Source organism: Mirounga angustirostris, unplaced genomic scaffold, assembly GCF_029215605.1.
Source record: "Mirounga angustirostris isolate CCGP_5_RB_7025 unplaced genomic scaffold, mMirAng1.0.hap1 SCAF_1, whole genome shotgun sequence".
Taxonomy (NCBI): domain Eukaryota; kingdom Metazoa; phylum Chordata; class Mammalia; order Carnivora; family Phocidae; genus Mirounga; species Mirounga angustirostris.
Window position 1 is genome coordinate 183862026 of NW_026991709.1, and position 18120 is coordinate 183880145.

The following is an 18120-nucleotide window of genomic DNA, read 5'->3' on the forward strand; positions in this document are numbered from 1 at the left end:
GTTTTACAATTTATTCTCCTAATGTTTTGTTGTAATTGTCCCTCATTACCTGTGATGATATTGACATGAGCTCCTATATTTGGTATTTGGTGAAACAGGAAAATTGATGTTGTAAAAATTGGTTTTCTATCTGCAGTTTGTGAGTAGGAAATGAGTGGAAAGAAGTGACGCTTTACCTGCCCAGTGTCCTCACATTGACCTGGATGAGAACTTTAATATGTCACGTGGTGCATGTTTGTTGACTAGCGTCTGGATTGGTCAAACACAATGGTCAAACACAATGAGATCTCTGTGCATCCTTCTACAAAATTCATCTGGTTGTTTACCGATGCTCTTTGGTTCTCTCTTAGGAAAATAGCAGGTTTCTACCATTGTCACCAAAAATTGCTTCATCATTAAAATCTCGTTTTCTGAGAGAAATTTACTTTCCTACCTGTTCTTCCATTCTCTTGAGTCGCCTTTGTTATCACAATATCCTGTCCCCAGGTCCTTTTCCCTAGTCTGGTCATTGTGTTAATTCTCTATTCTCAAAGAAGAATGCTCTTGGGAGAATGAGAAAGCATCCAGTGAGCCATGGTCCGGAAATCCACAGACCGCCACGTGTTAACAGTGAATATGTGGATACATTGCATATCCCTCAACACATTTTCATGAACTAAATACATTTATTTGACTAGCACCCAGATCAAGAAGAAAGCATTTATGAATCTTTCTAGCCATTGGACAGAATAATTTCTGTTGAAACTAGTCATCAGAAATTGGGGCTTCTATTTTGCCTGTCTCCTTATTCCATTTTCAATCATTCATTTTTATTGTATTTTTTAAAAATGTATTGAACAGGGAATGATTAGAAATAATTAACCAAACAAAGTGAAATCAAACAACAAAACTGGTCCTTCACCTGTGATCATTTGAGAAGAGCTGATCTAGGTGCCCTAAGCCCCCTCTCAGATTTTGTGCTTGCCTATTTTCAGCTGCTAAATTCAACATTCCTCTGAGAATCCACCCTTCACATGAGACTCAGCTCTCCTAGACAGGATAGTACCCATACCCTACAATGAGGGCACTCACTAGAAGTTGTCTCCCACTTCCAAAGCACCTTTCCTTGGGGTTAGAGTTAGCACAGCATGTCTGTTTGGGTCTCCTTGAGGTCCTACCTTGCAAATGTCAGTGAGACTTGGATACAAATAGGAAAAGATTCACTGCTTGGAGCCCAACATTTTGTGTGAAGGTTATAGCATGGTCTACGCTATAGAAATTACTTTCCTGGTTCTAATATAGAAGCTGACACATAGGACTGGACTTTTCCTCCTCTTGTGCCAAGAGTGTCTACGGATGTCAAACTTTCCTGTTGTGAATGGGTACAAGCTGTGATGTTGCCATTCAAGGACTTCCAGTAGCAGTAAGAGGAAAATTACGAACCAACTCCCCTCGTAGAGGAAGTGCCTATTCAAACAGCGGTAGGTCGTGAGCATGGTAGCTTCCTCCTTCCTACCAGGAACAGCCCCACCTCTGTAATTGCTGACTCTCCCATCACAGGGTTTGTGAACTGGCATGATAGGAAGGGGCTTGGCAGAAGCAGCATTTGGCATATTCACACTTATCCCACTAGCACTTTGGGAAAGAATTAGCTCCGTGCATTTTCCTGGAAGACTGAATTTCTCTTGTTCATTAATTGCATCTTTGATTTACAACAAATGCCTTGAAAATGGGATACATGTGTCTTTGTAAGCCTTCTACAAATTCAAATAGTAAATGACTGTTCTCTCTTTTTATTTTCCTATTGCTTCAGAAATTGATTATTGGAATGGAAGAGGTTTTACACGGAACTATGCATTTGGAAGGGCCTTTACAGATCAGCTAGCAAATCCTTCTCCCATTTTATAGATGCTAAAACTGACTTGCCCAAGATGAGATTCATGAAACAGATTGGATTTCAGGGTTTTAGGTTTTAATTGTTTCTTTTTTGGTAAATTATTGATGGAAATAGAATATACTTATTAAGGAAGTCACAAATTATAACTGTAAAACTCAACAAATTTTCATAAATTAAGCATACCCATATAACCTGAGCAAGAAGCCAAACATCTCTGGTACATCCCCAGAGCCTCCATAATGCACCCTAGCTACTGCTCCCCTCCAAGGATAACCACTGTCCTGCTTTCCTGCTTTCTGGTGTCATGTGTTTTACCTCTTACTGAATATCATATAAAAGGAATTAGTGTGTTACTCTTGCGAAAGGATTCCTTCATTCAGCACTGTGTTGGGGGGATTCTTCCATGTTGTTGCATATAGTTATAATGCATAGATTTTCATTTCCGTATATCTTTTTCTGTGAATATAGTACATTATTTATCTTTTCAACTGTCTAGGTAGCTTCCAGTTTGGGACTATTATGAATAGTGGTGCTAAGACCATGTCTTTTGGTGAATCTATGTGTAATCAGGTTGGGGTTTACTCATACTTTGTGCCTAATGATGTCCCAAAAATGTTAATAGAAAGATTGGACCTTTGTGTAAGTCCTTGTGCTATGCGTGATTGTCACTATACCCTGTCTGTGCCAGCCATCCAAGGGGGACCATTTGAGGAATTACATTAGCCACATGGCAGTCATCAATACACATTTATGGTTGGAACTGTTTGAAAGGGCTCTCAAAGGCCAAAGTAGTCACTTGGAATTTTGTTAATAGAAAAATGTGCTTTTAAATTTGCTTTTACTTTTACTTATTTTTAATTACACAAGTAATATGTAAGTACATCCTTGTTCTATAAACATGCCTAACAAAACAGTAATGCTAGGATGTAGGTATCATGGTTGCAAGGATTTTTGTGTTTTGTTGATCACAAGGTAGCCTCAGTGCCTAACATGGAAGATGCTAGATAGTATTTGGTGAATGAATGAATGATAGGCAGTACCTGTGACCATTCTCCACTCCTGGAACTTCCCCAGGGCTAATCTACTCTGAGCTTGATGTGTACTTTTCTTTTTTTAAAGATTTATTTGTTTATTTTAGAGAGCTCGGACACACGTGAGTGGGGGAGGGGCAGAGGGACAATGCTTAACTGACTGAGCCACCCAGGTGCCCCTTGGTGTGTGTTTTTCCATTCCTTTCTCCTGTACATTGGGTGTGTGTGTGTGTGTGTGTGTGTGTATGTGTGTAGTAATATCATTGGATAATACCACGCTGTGTGGATTTTTCAAATTAACAGTATGTCTTAAGGAGTTTTTGTTGTCAGTACATAAATATGTATCTTTTTATGAGCTCTATAACATTCCATGGTTTGGATGTATTACATTTCAGCTATTTAACTTTTTGATACCACGAATGATGATGCAATGAACATTCTTATAAATATGTATAAAACAGAATTGCTAGCTCACAGGTGGTGTATATTTTTATTACTTCCAAAATGCTTTACAGGATGGCTGTTCCAGTTCACACTTTCATCAGCAGAACGGACCTGTTTCCGCTCACCATTGTTATGATTGATATTATCAAACTTCGAAATTTTTGCCAAAATGATATGTGAAAAATATAATTTAATTTGCATTTCCATCCATATTACTGGAGTTGGGCATCTTTTCATATATTTGCTGATTAGGTTTGGTTTGATTCAAGCTTGCTGCAAAGAGCAAGTGTATAGTTGTGAATCATTTAGCGGATGGGTGAGGCCTGCCAATCTCCCATCAGGGCATCTCCTTATGGCCATGTTGTACTTCATTCTGATCTTCAGAGCCACAGGAATCCTAGACAGTCCCTGGTTGTATCTCTGCTCCACGCTAAGAGTGCAAAAAAGTGATTTAAACATTTCTTCAACCTCCCAGGGAACATGGGGCATCTTGGCCTGTTCAGTGTATTGATTCAAAGCAAAAGCATTTGAAGACTGGATTTTTCAGTTAATTATCCTAGTGCTTTCATTTTATACCAACAACTGGAGAGAAAACCAAGTTCTACTGTGTGGCTTACCTATGTTTGCCACCAAAATAGGGTTCTAAAAAATGCCAAATGGGGTATGAAATTCCATTTAAACCTGCCATGAGCATCTTATTTATATTAATGCCTGTTGGATTCATTACCCCACCAGTCCCTGACCAACATGAAGGGCAGAGGTCCTGAAGGCGAATTGTCCAGCTTCAATCCTGACCTTTGCTGTCTTGCAAGCTGGGCACATTTCTGAATCTCTGTTCCTTTGTTTCATTTTCTATATTATAGAGCAAATAATAAAACCTACTTTGTAGAATCATCAGAAGAATTAATGGGTCAATAAATGTTAGGTGCATAGTACAGAACCTGGCATATATTAAACATTCAATAAGTGTTATTGTTTTTATTATTACAAATAGGGTTAATTTTGACTGTATCAGATCAAGATTTGAATCAAACTTAGAACATGTTCACGTTCTTTTCTGCTCTTGTATTGGTGAAGAAAATCACTCTAGTATGCCCTTCACACTCATCTACAGAGGTACCCTCACTTTGGGTAGAAGAGGTTACTTTGGCCTCTGATGCTGATTTTTATACATAGCTCCGTGCAGGGTTTTTGTCCAGGACATGCAAATGAAGAACATTTAACAAATGGACCCACCAGACCACTAAATTCCATATGAAGTTTTACCCAAAGCATAAATTGATTCAAGTTTGCTGGGATCTCGGCCTCATGAGCCCTTGGCTGACATTTCTGTTTGAAACCTGACACCCTGCCAGAAAGTTTCTTCAGTTTGAATAAAATGAAAAGGGGCACTTAATTCCAATAACAGACGGACCCAGCAGGGCCAGCATTTGGTTCAGATTTTTATTGTCCCATAAGAATTTGGCCTTCTAGGCTGTGACTCACGACCTCTACACGTTTGCTTCACATTCAGGAGAGAATAATCAGAGGCTCACAGAAAGGACATCTGGGTGGAATGAAGTCAAACCCAGCTGCCTTTTTTTTTTTTTTTTTAAATTTTTTTCTTGGCTTCCTCAAAGTCCCTGTTCATTGAGGTCCAACCACTCTTAGGTTTGGTGATGAGACAGATTTAATATCAAGGCATCTACTGGGTACCATTTGAGAAACACTGGAAAGATGCACTCCTCATCACCTTCACTCCAGAATGGACCTTCCACGTGGAATTCCTTCCATGTGAAAATTCTCATGTGCTTGAGAGGCACCCTTGATTAGAATCTTCTTTCAAAAGGCAAGTGCTCCTGAAGAGAATGACATATTAAGCTATTGTTATTCCATCGGTCCTTCATTATTCATTCATTTATTTACTCCCCACATATTTTCGAGGGCTTACCCAATGCCTGACACTGTGTTATGAACCAAGGGGACAGTGCTAACAAAACAGACACAGTTCTTACAGTCCTTATGCCCTACATACCTCTCCAGTGGGGAGACAGACATTGGGCAGGCAACTACATCAAAGTGTGATGAATGTAAAGGATTCACTAGGAAGGACCCTGAAGGACTAGGGTTTTGGCTTTGACTCTGAGTGACCTGGATCTTCTCTCCCTCTATGTGAGCCCACACTGTTATGGGATGCCATCCTCGATGCTACTTCTAATGAGAATTTCACCCCCTGTGAGGCACCAGGGCATGCAGCCAGCTCAGGGCTCCAGAATAATTTGCTAAGGTCTCATTGCGGTGTCCCTTTTGGGGTCTCTGCCACAGGATCATGTTGTAGGCGAGACCACCTTGTAATGAAGCTTTTCTGTGCATTTTACCCTGGTGTAAATTTAAATCCAAGTTGGGAGGGAAAAAGAGAGACAGAGGGAGGGAGGGGGTTGGGGAGAGAGAGACAGGAAAGAAAAGGCAGGGCAGGGCAGGGAAGGGAACAGAAGGGAAGGGAAGAGAAGGGAAGGGAGAGAAAGAGAAGAGAGAAGAGAGACCCTGTGTAAACAGAGACACAGGAAGAAGAGAGAGGTAGAGTGTGATCCTACTGTTCTTGTCATGAATGAATCTGGTACCAAACACCCTTTCCTAGTCAGGGAGGAGAAACAGGAGGATGTGACTCAAGGCCCTGGGGCTTGAGTTATACTCCCAACATTCACCCGCTGTCATTGAATTTTTGTTGCCTCATTTTCTTCATTTGCAAAAAAGGTATTTAAATCACCACATCCCATTAACTGGGTTGTTTTATCACTTAAATGAGATAAAGCACATAAATGCCCATGAGTTATGCTTTCAAAACATAAAAATGTGTTAACAAATACTAGTTGTCATTGTTATATATGAACGTTCAATATATGTATGTACAGCAGGTGCCAAGGACAGAATCTTTGCTTTTGGGTTGGCTTGGGGTCAAAGTGTGGACAGACACTGTGAAACTCTGGGCTTCCCAGAAAGAAAGAACTCTAACATCCTTCTTCTCTTCCTCATGATCTCCAGAGTATATCCCATAGTGCTCCTAGCTTTCAAAGCACTCACACATCAGTCATTTCACATACATTCCTCATTGTCTCGGTAGCTTGGTTATTGAGTGATCAAAGTCACTCAAGCGGCCTACCTCTTTTGCTTGCATGCCTCCAAATGGATGTCATTTGGCATGACTGTATCGCTAGCCTCATGAGGCTGGAGGGAGACAGAGTACATTGCAGGCTGGGTAGACCTGCATTCCGTGAGTAAGTCCCCTTAGATTGTTGAGCTCCTCATCTCCATGGGAAAGAGAGACTTGGGGGAGATCATTTATGAGAGCCACACTTGCTCTGTCAAAAACAAGACCCCATCAAGTTTATGAAAGCACCCTAGAAAGATGCTGAGCTCTGGCCTGCAGTGCCTGGGGTGCCACTGGTTCTCCTTGGAAGAGCAGCCCTCCTGGGGAGCTTTGAGAAACCGTAAGTTTTCTGATATTCACAAATGGGATAGCTCTTCGTGAACTGCTTCTTTATGTCTGTCTGCTCCAACTACTAAAGAAATAGATTTCAAACCACATAGAAAAAAAGAAAGAGGACTAGGTGAGAGATGTGACTTGGGAGAGCACCCCACAGCCAACCATGCTACCCACGCCACCAGGGGAGCACCCAGCCTCAGAGCAGCCCCGTCGTTGCGGGGCATGATGAAGGGTGACTTTCTCAAGTGAGGGATGGGGTCAGTGCTGTGCCTCCCTGCTCACCCCCCCCCCCCGCCGCCCCTACACTCCACACTCTTCATCAGCATCGTGGTCGTCAAAAGAGCATGGGCTTTGTAGTTGGAAGAGCTAAGTGGAAAGCCTAGCCCCATCACTTGTGAACTAAATAATTTTGGACAATATTTTATATCCTTTCTGAGTCTCAGTTTTCTCAGCCGAAAAACAGAGATGACATCATGATTATAGGGTCATCGTGAGGATTTGATGAAACATTGTGGATAAAGCATTTATCACACCATCTGAGACGTAGCAGGTGCGAATCACTAGTACTTTGTTCATCCATCCAACCACTCATTTTGGGGAGGGGGCAAAACGAACATAGTATAGTTTAGAACTTTTTAAAGTTTTCCTTATTTCCTCAAATGTGGTTTTGTCACTGAGGCTTGTCTTGATCACCCTATCTAAAATAACAAACCTATATCACAGACACTGTCCCCCGCCCTCCACACATACCTCTAACCCACTTCCCATCATTTTGCACTGCCCTAGTTTTCCCATAGCACCATCACTTTCTAACAGATCACATAATTTATTGCATGTTTAGATTCATTATTTATGGTTTGTCTCCTCCAGACAGAACTCAAGTCCCACAAGGACTTTGGCCTTCATCTGTTATATATTCTTTGCATCTAGAAAACAACATGGCCCATAGTACTGTTCGGTAAATATTTGGTGAATGAATTAAGGTCTTGGGGCCATCAGTTAGGCCCGCTTCCAGTGCTGGTCTTGGCTCATCCTGGTGATTGTAGTCTTTAGCAAATTACTCTCAGCCTTGGTTTTCTCCTCTGTAAAGTACTGACAGTGATGATTTCAACCCCTCAGAGTCAGGAGAATGAAATAATATTCTGTCTAGGGCGCCTGGGTGGCTCAGTTGGTTAAGCGACTGCCTTCGGCTCAGGTCATGATCCTGGAGTCCCGGGTTCGAGTCCCACATCGGGGTCCCTGCTCGGCGGGGAGCCTGCTTCTCCCTCTGACCCTCCCCCATCTCGTGCTCTCTCTCTCTGTCTCATTCTCTCTCTCAAGTAAATAAATAAAATCTTTAAAAAAAAAAAAGAAAGAATATTCTGTCTATAAAGTACTTGGCATAACATCTGGAGTGCAGAGACTTCTAACTAAATGAAAGCTATTAAAATGAAAATTTGAGGGCGCCTGGGTGGCTCAGTTGGTTAAGCGACTGCCTTCAGCTCAGGTCATGATCCTGGAGTCCCGGGATCGAGTCCCGCATCGGGCTCCCTGCTCAGCAGGGAGTCTGCTTCTCCCTCTGACCCTCCTCCCTCTCATGCTCTCTGTCTCTCATTCTCTCTGTCTCAAATAAATAAATAAAATCTTTAAAAAAATACAATAAAATAAAATAAAATGAAAATTTGAAAAGCTCTTGGTTTCCATACTAGTGTAGACAGAGAGACAAGGGATCACCCAAAGTCATTCTCAGAAACACCTGCCCCTAGTCTTCTTCTGAACTCCATTTCCCAATGCAGCCAACAATGTGAATTTCACCTCTTCCTTATACCCTTCCAGTCACCAGCTTCCCCCCATCACAGCATGAAGACCAGTGGGGAAATCTGGAAATCATCAAAAGTATTTGGACCTACCATATGTACGGAGCTGGAATCAACATAATGTTGCCACACAGATCTGTCATGAGCAAACAGTAGAGTTCTCATGGGTCTATCTTGTTTTGGAAGCCAAAACCATGGTTACTGCCTTCAAGGAGTTTATGATCCAAAGCACTCTCAAGAGAGGACCAAGATGCTCCTTGCGAAGAGTCACTATCGTCTGCAAATGTGTGTGCATGCATGGATTGCATAGTGGAGGCTGGGAGTGTGCAAGAACCAGTTGGGTTTTCAGCTCATTCTAATAGGCAAACATAGCCTAACACTTTTTCCTAGATTCCCTCCCCCAGTATGAAAACCTTAAGGCAGATTGACATCATGGATTAAAAATGAGGCTGTCAGTTCAGAGGACTGAGGTCACGTCTCAGCTCCATTGTGTGCCTTTGGGCAAGACACTGGGACTATCTGAAGATAATTGTTGTAACAGCTAACGTTTGTTGCATGTTCCATTTACTGTGGGTATGTGCCAGGTGCTTCATAGATATCAGTCATTTGTTCAGCTTTTTATTTGTTCAGCCAAAGTTTGTTGAATGCTAGCCTTACACCAGGCACTGGGACACAGCAGTGAACAAGACAGCTCAACTCCTTAGCTCATCCCTTGTGGTGAAGACAGAGAGCAAGTAATACATTACACATATATTTAATCATTATTAAGTATTTATTCCTTCATTCAAAAACCATGTATTAAGGTTCATACCATTTGATCAATGAATTGTGGTCAGTGTTACAAAGGAGAAGTTTAGGGTGTTCCCTGAGAAGGCATTTCCTGGGAAGGTGGGTGAATGGTTTCCTCTGAAAGCTCATTCGTGGCTTTCTACGAGAAATGACTTTTGACCCACAAAACTGATGAATGAGAATTAGCTATATAGCCCCATTTTGCAGATGAAGAAACTGAGGCTCAAAGAGGTCATGTAACTTGTCCAAGGAATCACAGTTAATATTTGATGGACCTGGCTAGTTCTTGAACTGGGATACATGTCAAAATTGCCACCTGGGGCTTTTTCAAAATTTGTGTGCTGGGGTTCCACCAAGAGATTCTGATTCAGTTGGTCTAGGAGGAGCAAGGGGAGGTGAAAGCAAGTTTAAAAGAGCTTCCAAGTAATTTGGATGCACAACTCTAATAATACCACCATCTAGTATTTCTGCAGCTTGACCCCAGAACTTCGTGATGGCATGCCATCACAGAAGAAAGTGTGACTGGGTGTCAGGGCTGAACCGTATCACTAATTCCCTGCATGATCTGAGGGAAGTCTGGTCCTCTCTCTTCATGGGGCTATGACTGCATCAGTACTCCAAGCCCTCATTGTACATTAGAGTCACCTGGAAAGCTTTAAAAATCTTGCCTGTACCTCACGTCCAAACAACAGCACCAGAATCTGTGGGGGAAAGGACCCAGGCATAAGTATTTACCAGAAGTTTCTGTGTGAGTTAGCACTAGGTGATCTCAAAGGTCCCTTCTGATTTGGAAATCCTCCTGTGTATGAAATCCTTCATCCCCTCCTTTCTGACAACTGAGGGAGACATTATGGAAGGCACACTTGAGAAGGCGGGGTTGGGGGGGGATGATGCATTGCCAAGACCTGCTGCTCCACTCTGGCAGTGTCTTTGTGAAAATAGTAACTTTTTTTTTTTTTCTGACTGATTTATGTGACAGTTGGAAAGCAGCCCCCAGAACAGGCTGTTCCTCCCCTCAGTACTATTAACATAAATATGTGCACGGGGCCTTTAGCTCCTGCTTCTCCCTGTGTAAACGAGGCTTAAGGGGCCATGAAAACCAGAGGCTGAAGAGAAACTGGAGAAAAGGAAGTGTCGTTAGAGGCACAAGAATGAAAAGGGGAAAAGGACAGGACGTTGCTAAGAGACAATGTCAAGCTGGGCCATGGGATTAGCAGCCAGTATCAAAGCAAGTACTTCTTAATGGTATGTCTTCCAGTAGGGCCTTTTCCAAGTGCTGGTGGAGGCTGAGATTATCAAAGCAATTCCATTCCAAATCACGCGTAAAAGGCCCCTTTCCTTCTTGGTAGGGCCAAAGTATTAGGTGGAAGCTAAGTGATTTAAATACACATATCTTCTAGCTTGAGGTAGAGTGAAACTGGATTCTTTACTGTGGAACTTTGCAGTTTTTAACATGTTAATAAGCATTGAGAACCACTGAGAGATAGACATAGCTTGCAGCATGTTGAAATTATTTGCAACTTTTTACTTAGAGGGGGACTTGTGCTCTCCAAGACATGTTTGAGAAACCCGGGTATAAAAACCAACTACTATAATATCTAATATTCCTGTACTAAGAGTGTTGCATGAATTATGTCTTTTAATCTAAGCAACAATGCTATGAGTTAGGTGCCTTTCTTTCCTTCTTTGTGCTGGTGGAGAAATTAAGGCATTGAGATGTTGCGTACTTGCCCAAGATGACACAGCCAGAGGGGGAAGGGAAGGAAGTTGGGCTCTGGAGTTATAATGATCTGGATTCAAGTCCAGGTTTGCTGGAAGGACACATTTAAGTTAATTAACCTTTCTGAATCTCAGTTTCCTTATGTGCAAATTGGACAGAATAAACTATGCCTTGGAGAGTTGTTGAGATTAGAGATGATATATATAAAGTGCATGGTAGACACCCCATAAAAGACTATAGGTATCATCATCATCATCTTATATTTAATGTTGGAAAAGGGAGCTTATAAGTGGTGCCTGGGAAAGAATATGCATTTTGGTCAAATGACATGAAATAGAGAGTAGGACCGGGCATGTGACAGGGTAGGTCAATGATAAAGCTCTCCTAAGAAATGGAAAATCCTCTTGCTATTCTTCAGGCTGAACTTGCTCATCCTTAATCACCAGGAGGCAACAAAGTAGCCTCCTTCAGAGTTTATAAAGGGGGAGGTGGCAGACTTGGAGGCCTCATGCAATGGAAACTGGCAGTTCCCATCTGGCTGGCATCAGAATCCTCGTGGAGCTTCTTGAATCAGATTCCTAATCCCTGGGTCTGGAGATTCTGAATCCACGGGTCTGTGGTGGCCCCTGGGAATATGTATCTTATGGACCTTCCAGCTGATTCTGATTATCAGTCTGCTTTTAAAACCACTAGACTCCATGAAAGCTTGGGAAATCTTGCGATGAGTTACCCAGCAAGGACTCAGAGGAGCCTGGTGTAATTATTTTTGGAATCCAGAGAGTTTGTGGCCTTTTCTTGCATAAGCACCCAATAGCTTTCAAACATCTTGGCATTTGAGGAACAAATTTTCCCCATGCTTTGTGGTCGGTACAGTGGCCTGGGTAGGCAATCTGTGTGGTGATAACAGCATGAGCTGGAGCACCAGGTGGGCCTGGGTTCAGATCCCAGGGCTGCGGAAGGACAAGACACAACACTAGAAAGCCACGAACAATGGGTCATGATATTCTTAATAGTTAATGTCTATGCCATCATTCAGGACACAAGGGAGAAGCCAGACTGGAGAAATTAAATCCTGGATTACATTTTAGTAATTGTTTTTATGATAACAGGAAATAAAAACACAAATAAAAACATTTCAGTATTTTTGTGTATTGATGTTTTTCTTTTCTTGAGTAACATGCGCGTGAGTAGCATATTGATGTCTGGCTTTAAGTTCGTTTTGGTTTTTCTATCAAGTAGAACTAAAACTTACTGTAAGATGTATTTTTCTTAAAGTGATGATTTTGAGCCTCTTAAGTACTTATACCAGCATGTTTTCTTAGGGGGATAAAAGGCTAACCTTGGGTACTCTTAACTGCTTCCTGTCTTAACATACTCACTAATATGTTTCCTACTTGGAAATGAAATTATTTGTTAAAATATCACTATAGAGCACCTGGGTGGCTCAGTTGCTTAAATGTCCAACGCTTGATTTCAACTTAGGTCATGACCTCAGCGTCATGAGATCGAGCCCTGGATCAGGCTCTGCTTGGAATCTGCTTGAGATCTTCTCCCTCTGCCCCTTCCCCTGTTCATGTGCACGCGCTCTCTCTCTCTAATGAATCATTGAACACTACATCAAAAACTAATGATGTACTATATGCTGGCTAATTGAACATAATAATAATAAATTAATTAAAGGGCGCCTGGGTGGCTCAGTTGGTTAAGCGACTGCCTTCGGCTCAGGTCATGATCCTGGAGTCCTGGGATCGAGTCCCACATCGGGCTCCCTGCTCAGCGGGGAGTCTGCTTCTCCCTCTGACCCTCCCCACTCTCATGCTCTCTCTATCTCATTCTCTCTCTCAAATAAATAAATAAAATCTTTAAAAAAAAATTTTAAAAAAAGTATCACTATAATAAAATATGTACTAAAAAAAGTAAACTCCAGTGCAGCCTCTTTCTAGCTGTGTAATCAGAAGCAGTATTCTTAAAATTCCTGAGCCTGTTTCTTCATCTCTAGTGATAAAGATAGTGCCCATTATAATAGGTTGCCAGGAGCATTAATTAAGAGGACTCATATCAAGTACTGGTGAAAGGTTGGCTTGTAGCGAAGGCTTAGTTAATAGTAGCTGTCATTGTCATTATCATGTCCCAATTCAGCTTACTTCTTATCTGTATGGTGGTGTACAAGTAACTGTGCCTCTCTGAGCCTCATTTTCCTCATTCATGAAACAGGAATAATTATGTCTACTCACAGTATTGTAAACAATAATGGAGGGACTGCTGCTTGAGAAACCCCTTGCAGCCTGCTGGACATGTCGTAAATATGGAATGAATGCTAACTGATGTCATTTGCAAGATGGATGGGTGTTCTTTGTATTTGGATCTCTTATGTCATTCATTCCTTCAAAAACACATGTCAGGGGGAGCCTGGGTGGCTCAGTCAGTTAAGCCTCTGACACTTGATTTCAGCTCAGGTCATGATCTCAGGATCATGGGATTGAGCCCAAAGTCGGGCTCCGTGCTCAAGCAGGAAGCCTGCTTGAGATTCTTTCTCTCCCTCTCCCTCTCCCTCTGCCCCTCCCCTGCCCATGTGCTCTCTCACTCACTCTCTCTCAAATGAAAAAAAAAAAAAAAAAAAAAGCAAAAACAAAAACACATGTCAGGAACCCCCAACATAACACTTGATATAAATGTTTCTTTGTGTATTTTGCTGGTATGAAAAAGGTACGATATCACCTTTTTCTGTTCTGAAAGAAGGCATCCTGGGATGGGGGAGAGTATAAGAGGCAGGTGCTAGGAAGCAAATCCTGTACCCAGCAAGTCCATAGCCCCCTGCCTGTGGGGTGCTGTCAGGGCAAACTGAAAGTCTGCTACCATCTTCCATGAGTACAGTCTTTTCTCTGTGGCTGTTGTCTGTCACCAGGCACTGTGTTGGGCCCTATGGATGGGCTCATAAACTAATAGGCATAGTCTCTGCCCTCATGGAGGTTCTAGAATAAAAGGAATTCCTTCTTTTATTGAGGTGCAAAGGCTTGAAGTGAGGGAGTATATTTGGCGTAGGCTGAGAGGGGAGAACATGGCATGTTTATAGGGCTAAAAGGAGGTAAGTATGGCTGAAATATAAAAGGAGAGAGGGGATGTAGAGAGAAATGAGATTGGGAGGGGTAAATCTGGGTCCAACACTCACAGCCTCCAAAGCCATGATAAGGACATGTGAAGGATGTTGGAGACCCACTGACAGGTTTTAAGCAGAAGGTGACATGATCAGATTTGGGTTTTAGAACAACTACTCTGGCTTCCCCCTGGGGGAAAAAGTGTACATGGGGGAGGGATACTTAAGTTTTCTTATATCTGATGCCACGATAGTTGTTCCATCCTCTTGAGGTGAACCCCAGGGCAGTGGAAGAGGTAGGAGAGCAGGAGAATATAATGTCAACCATGGCCATCATTTACTGGACATTTAGATATATCAGGTATAGTACTAAACGGAAATGTTGTGCATGATTTTTGTGATAGGCAGATTTCTAAGATGGCCACCAATGGTTCCCACTTCCCATGCAGGTCCCTCCCCTAGAGCAGGGGCTAGATCTATTGACTTCCTTCTAACAACCAGAATACAGCATGAGTAATGAGATGGCACTTCCATGACTGGCTTACAAAAGACTGTGGTTTCTGTCTTGCTGTCACTCTCTTGCTTGCTCTGATGAAGCTCCCCACGGAGAGACTCACCTAGCAAGGAACTGAGGGCTGCCTCCAGTGGTTGACCAATGATGAGTGAAGCCCTCTATCCACCCACCCATGGGCACTGCCACCTGCCAGCATCCACTGAGTGAGTTTGGAAGCAGACTCCACCCTTGGGGAGGACTGGCACCGTGATATTGGCCTGTGAGGGACCCCAAAAGAGAAGACCCTGTTAAGCTGTGCCTGGCTTCCTGACCCTCAGAAACTGTGAGATAAGCAGTGTGCATGGTTTTAAGCCACTCGGTTTTGGGCTCATTTGTTATACAGCAACATAGAACTATGACACTGTTATCTGATCTCACAGTAATGAAGAGGGGGAGTAACAAGAGTGTCAGAGTGTCAGGGAGAGCAAAGATCACCAAGGATGTTAAGGAAAAAGGAAGCACTGACCCTGACCAGGAAGCAGTGTGTCAGTGAGGGTGGCATGAGCTGGAGGAGGCATCAAGGCCTCTGTGGGTATATGTATAGATCCTTTATGATGCAACCAAATTTAAACTCCAGTTACTGCTGCGGGTGGGAAGTATGACCTTTTGAGGATGAATAATGCAATCTGTTTTTGCTTTCTACTTCTCATTTGAATTTTGGTCTCAAACTTATGATGCTGTGCTTCTAAAAGCGCTCCTAAAGGCATCTATTAATGAATTCAACATCTGGCTTTGTAGTGCTGATCCAAATTCTTTCTTCCCTTTCTCTGGATTCTGTTCCCAGTGATGAATTCCCTATGCCCTTAAAGTGCATCTTTTCTACGCATTATCTGTTGTCTTTGGAGCTGACTTGGGAACAAAATGAGCAATCTACACGTGGTGACCTGGGTGTGTGAAGTCAGAGACTGAGTAGAATCAAGTTCAGGTTCTTCCCTTGCTTGAGTTTCTTACTGAGGAAAGACTCATAGATTGCCACATGACATGCCTGGTACTTCCCCTCTCTCTAGCTCAAACAATTTCCCTTGAGCACAGAACAGGGGAAATATCCAAGAGTTTGGACTTACAACTTAACTGCTGTGTGGCTTTGAGGAAATGACTTAACCTTTATGAGCCTCAGTTTTCTCTATTGCAGAATGTGGGCAGCAAGACCTCTCTCGGGGCTGTTTTGAGGAGGATGAAAGGAGTTGATGCATACTAGGTGCTGAGCACGGGCTTGGCACAAACCCTTTTCTGAAGCCCTTGTTGATGTGAGAAGCAGCTCACCTTCTCAAGCTTTCCTACCTGGATGGCAAACCCTAAACCACTCTAGAGGCTGCCAGGCCAGCTGCCTCAGACATGTCATAAACAGCCTGGGGAGCAATTTGCTTTCAAAGAGAAACAGGCAGAGGGAATAAAAACAAGACAGCCAGCAGTGGGCCCAGCCCTGAGCCAGGACAATTTGGCACTTGGCAGCAGCGAGGCAAGAGGTACACCGCCCAGAGAGAGTGTCTCTGCAGGACCTCACAAGCTCAGGGCTGTCCTGAAACTCCACGCTCCAGGGAAGATTGTCGGGGTTGCCCTGTGGCACTTGTATCAGCTTATTCTAAACCCAGCATTGCCTGAAATTACCTTGCTCTGGTTTTTTTCATGCCACCACCACAGCCCGCAGCTCTTTCTGTCGATAGAGTTTGCTTTCTCTCTTTAATTCTCTCTCTGGTGGGGGTGGTGTGTCAGCCCCCAAGCAGCTGTGGCTAGCCCTGCATCCCACCAAAACTTAGGAAACAACTAGGTGCTGGCTGCAGGCACAGGGCTTACAGTATGAGAGTCTTCTCTATGATACCTGTTTCTGTGTTTTCTTTCTGGAAGACAGTTTTGGGGCTCCTGGAACACAGATCCTGGCCTCCTACCTTGATGGTGATGTGGCTGGCTGTGTTTCACTGTTGACCTCTCAGGTCACCGATCACCTTCTTGGAGAGGCCCACACTGATAAGTCTCTCTAAGCAGACTCCATTCCCTGAAGAGTTACTTGCCTTCTCCATCCCCTGTTCATTGTCGTCTAGCACTTTCTGACATTATTCTGTTTACCTATATTTGTGTCAGTAAGTTGTCCATGTTCCCCACCAGAACACAGCTCAGTGTGGCAGGAACTTCATCCAGCCTCCTTACCTCTACATCTTTATCCATCCTGTGATGAAGGGATGATTATCATTCTCCCCATCTTACAGATGAGGAAAGTGAGGCTCAAATAAACCAGATAGGTTTCTGAATGTCATAGAACTAGTCAGTGGTGGAACAAGAATTAAAACCAGGGAATTGTCTTGTATAGTAGTCACAAGCCATGTGTGGCTATTGAGCACTTGAACTGTGGCTAGTTCAAACTGAAATGTACTATAAGTGTAAAATATATACTGGATGTTGAAGACTTAGTACAAAAAAAAAAAGAATATTAAAATATCAGATTAATTTGTATTGATTATATGATGAATTATAAGTTATTGATAGGTTAAATAAAATAGAATATTATTATTAATTTCACCTGTTTCTTTTTAAAATGTGGCCACTAGAAGATTTAAAATTATATATGTGGCTCAAGTTGTATTTCCACTGGACTGCATTGGTCTGTTCTTTTAATCACTTCACATAGTAACACCTGAAATGTTAGTAGCCCTGACATAAAGTCACTATTTGTGCCAATAATAACAATAAAATTCAGTTATCCAATTTAGAAATCCCTCTTCTGCTCTCTACAATTCATGTGTTTTAAAAAAATTGCCCTTCAATTTACCCACATACATTAGGTGCCTATTCTGTGCACACCACTGTGCAAGGTGCTTCTTGATGCTCTTAGAACTATTAGAACCTGCATTCATCAGGAAGTTACAGACACCCAACCTGAATTACTAAAGGAGTAAAAGAGGGTGATTCGTTGGCAGAATTGTGGGTGGCTCACATATCTGAAAGAAGAGCTGCATGAACAATGACAGAGACAGGACTCAAAATGATTGGCTCCATTTCCTCTCTCAGTTTCCTCCCCTGGCCAGGGGCAGATTTGATGGGATCTTCCAGGCTCACTTCTTCCCAGTTTCATCATCACCCGAGTCAAAGGGGTGCCTCCACTTCAATCCCAAATAGGACTCTTAATGGCTTAGGTTGATCAGATGTGGATTTCTCTGGCCAATCCCACAGGGACGGCACGATGATTGGCCCAGCCAGGTCACATGCTCATAATTTAAACAAGTGGGTGGGTTAAACTGATTGGCAACCTCTATTAGAACCAAAAGCTGTGGAAGGAATATTTCCCACTTTAAAGGAGATTCTTTTTTGATGAAGGGAGGTGTACTTAGCAGACAAAATGATGAGTTCATAGTGTCTTTC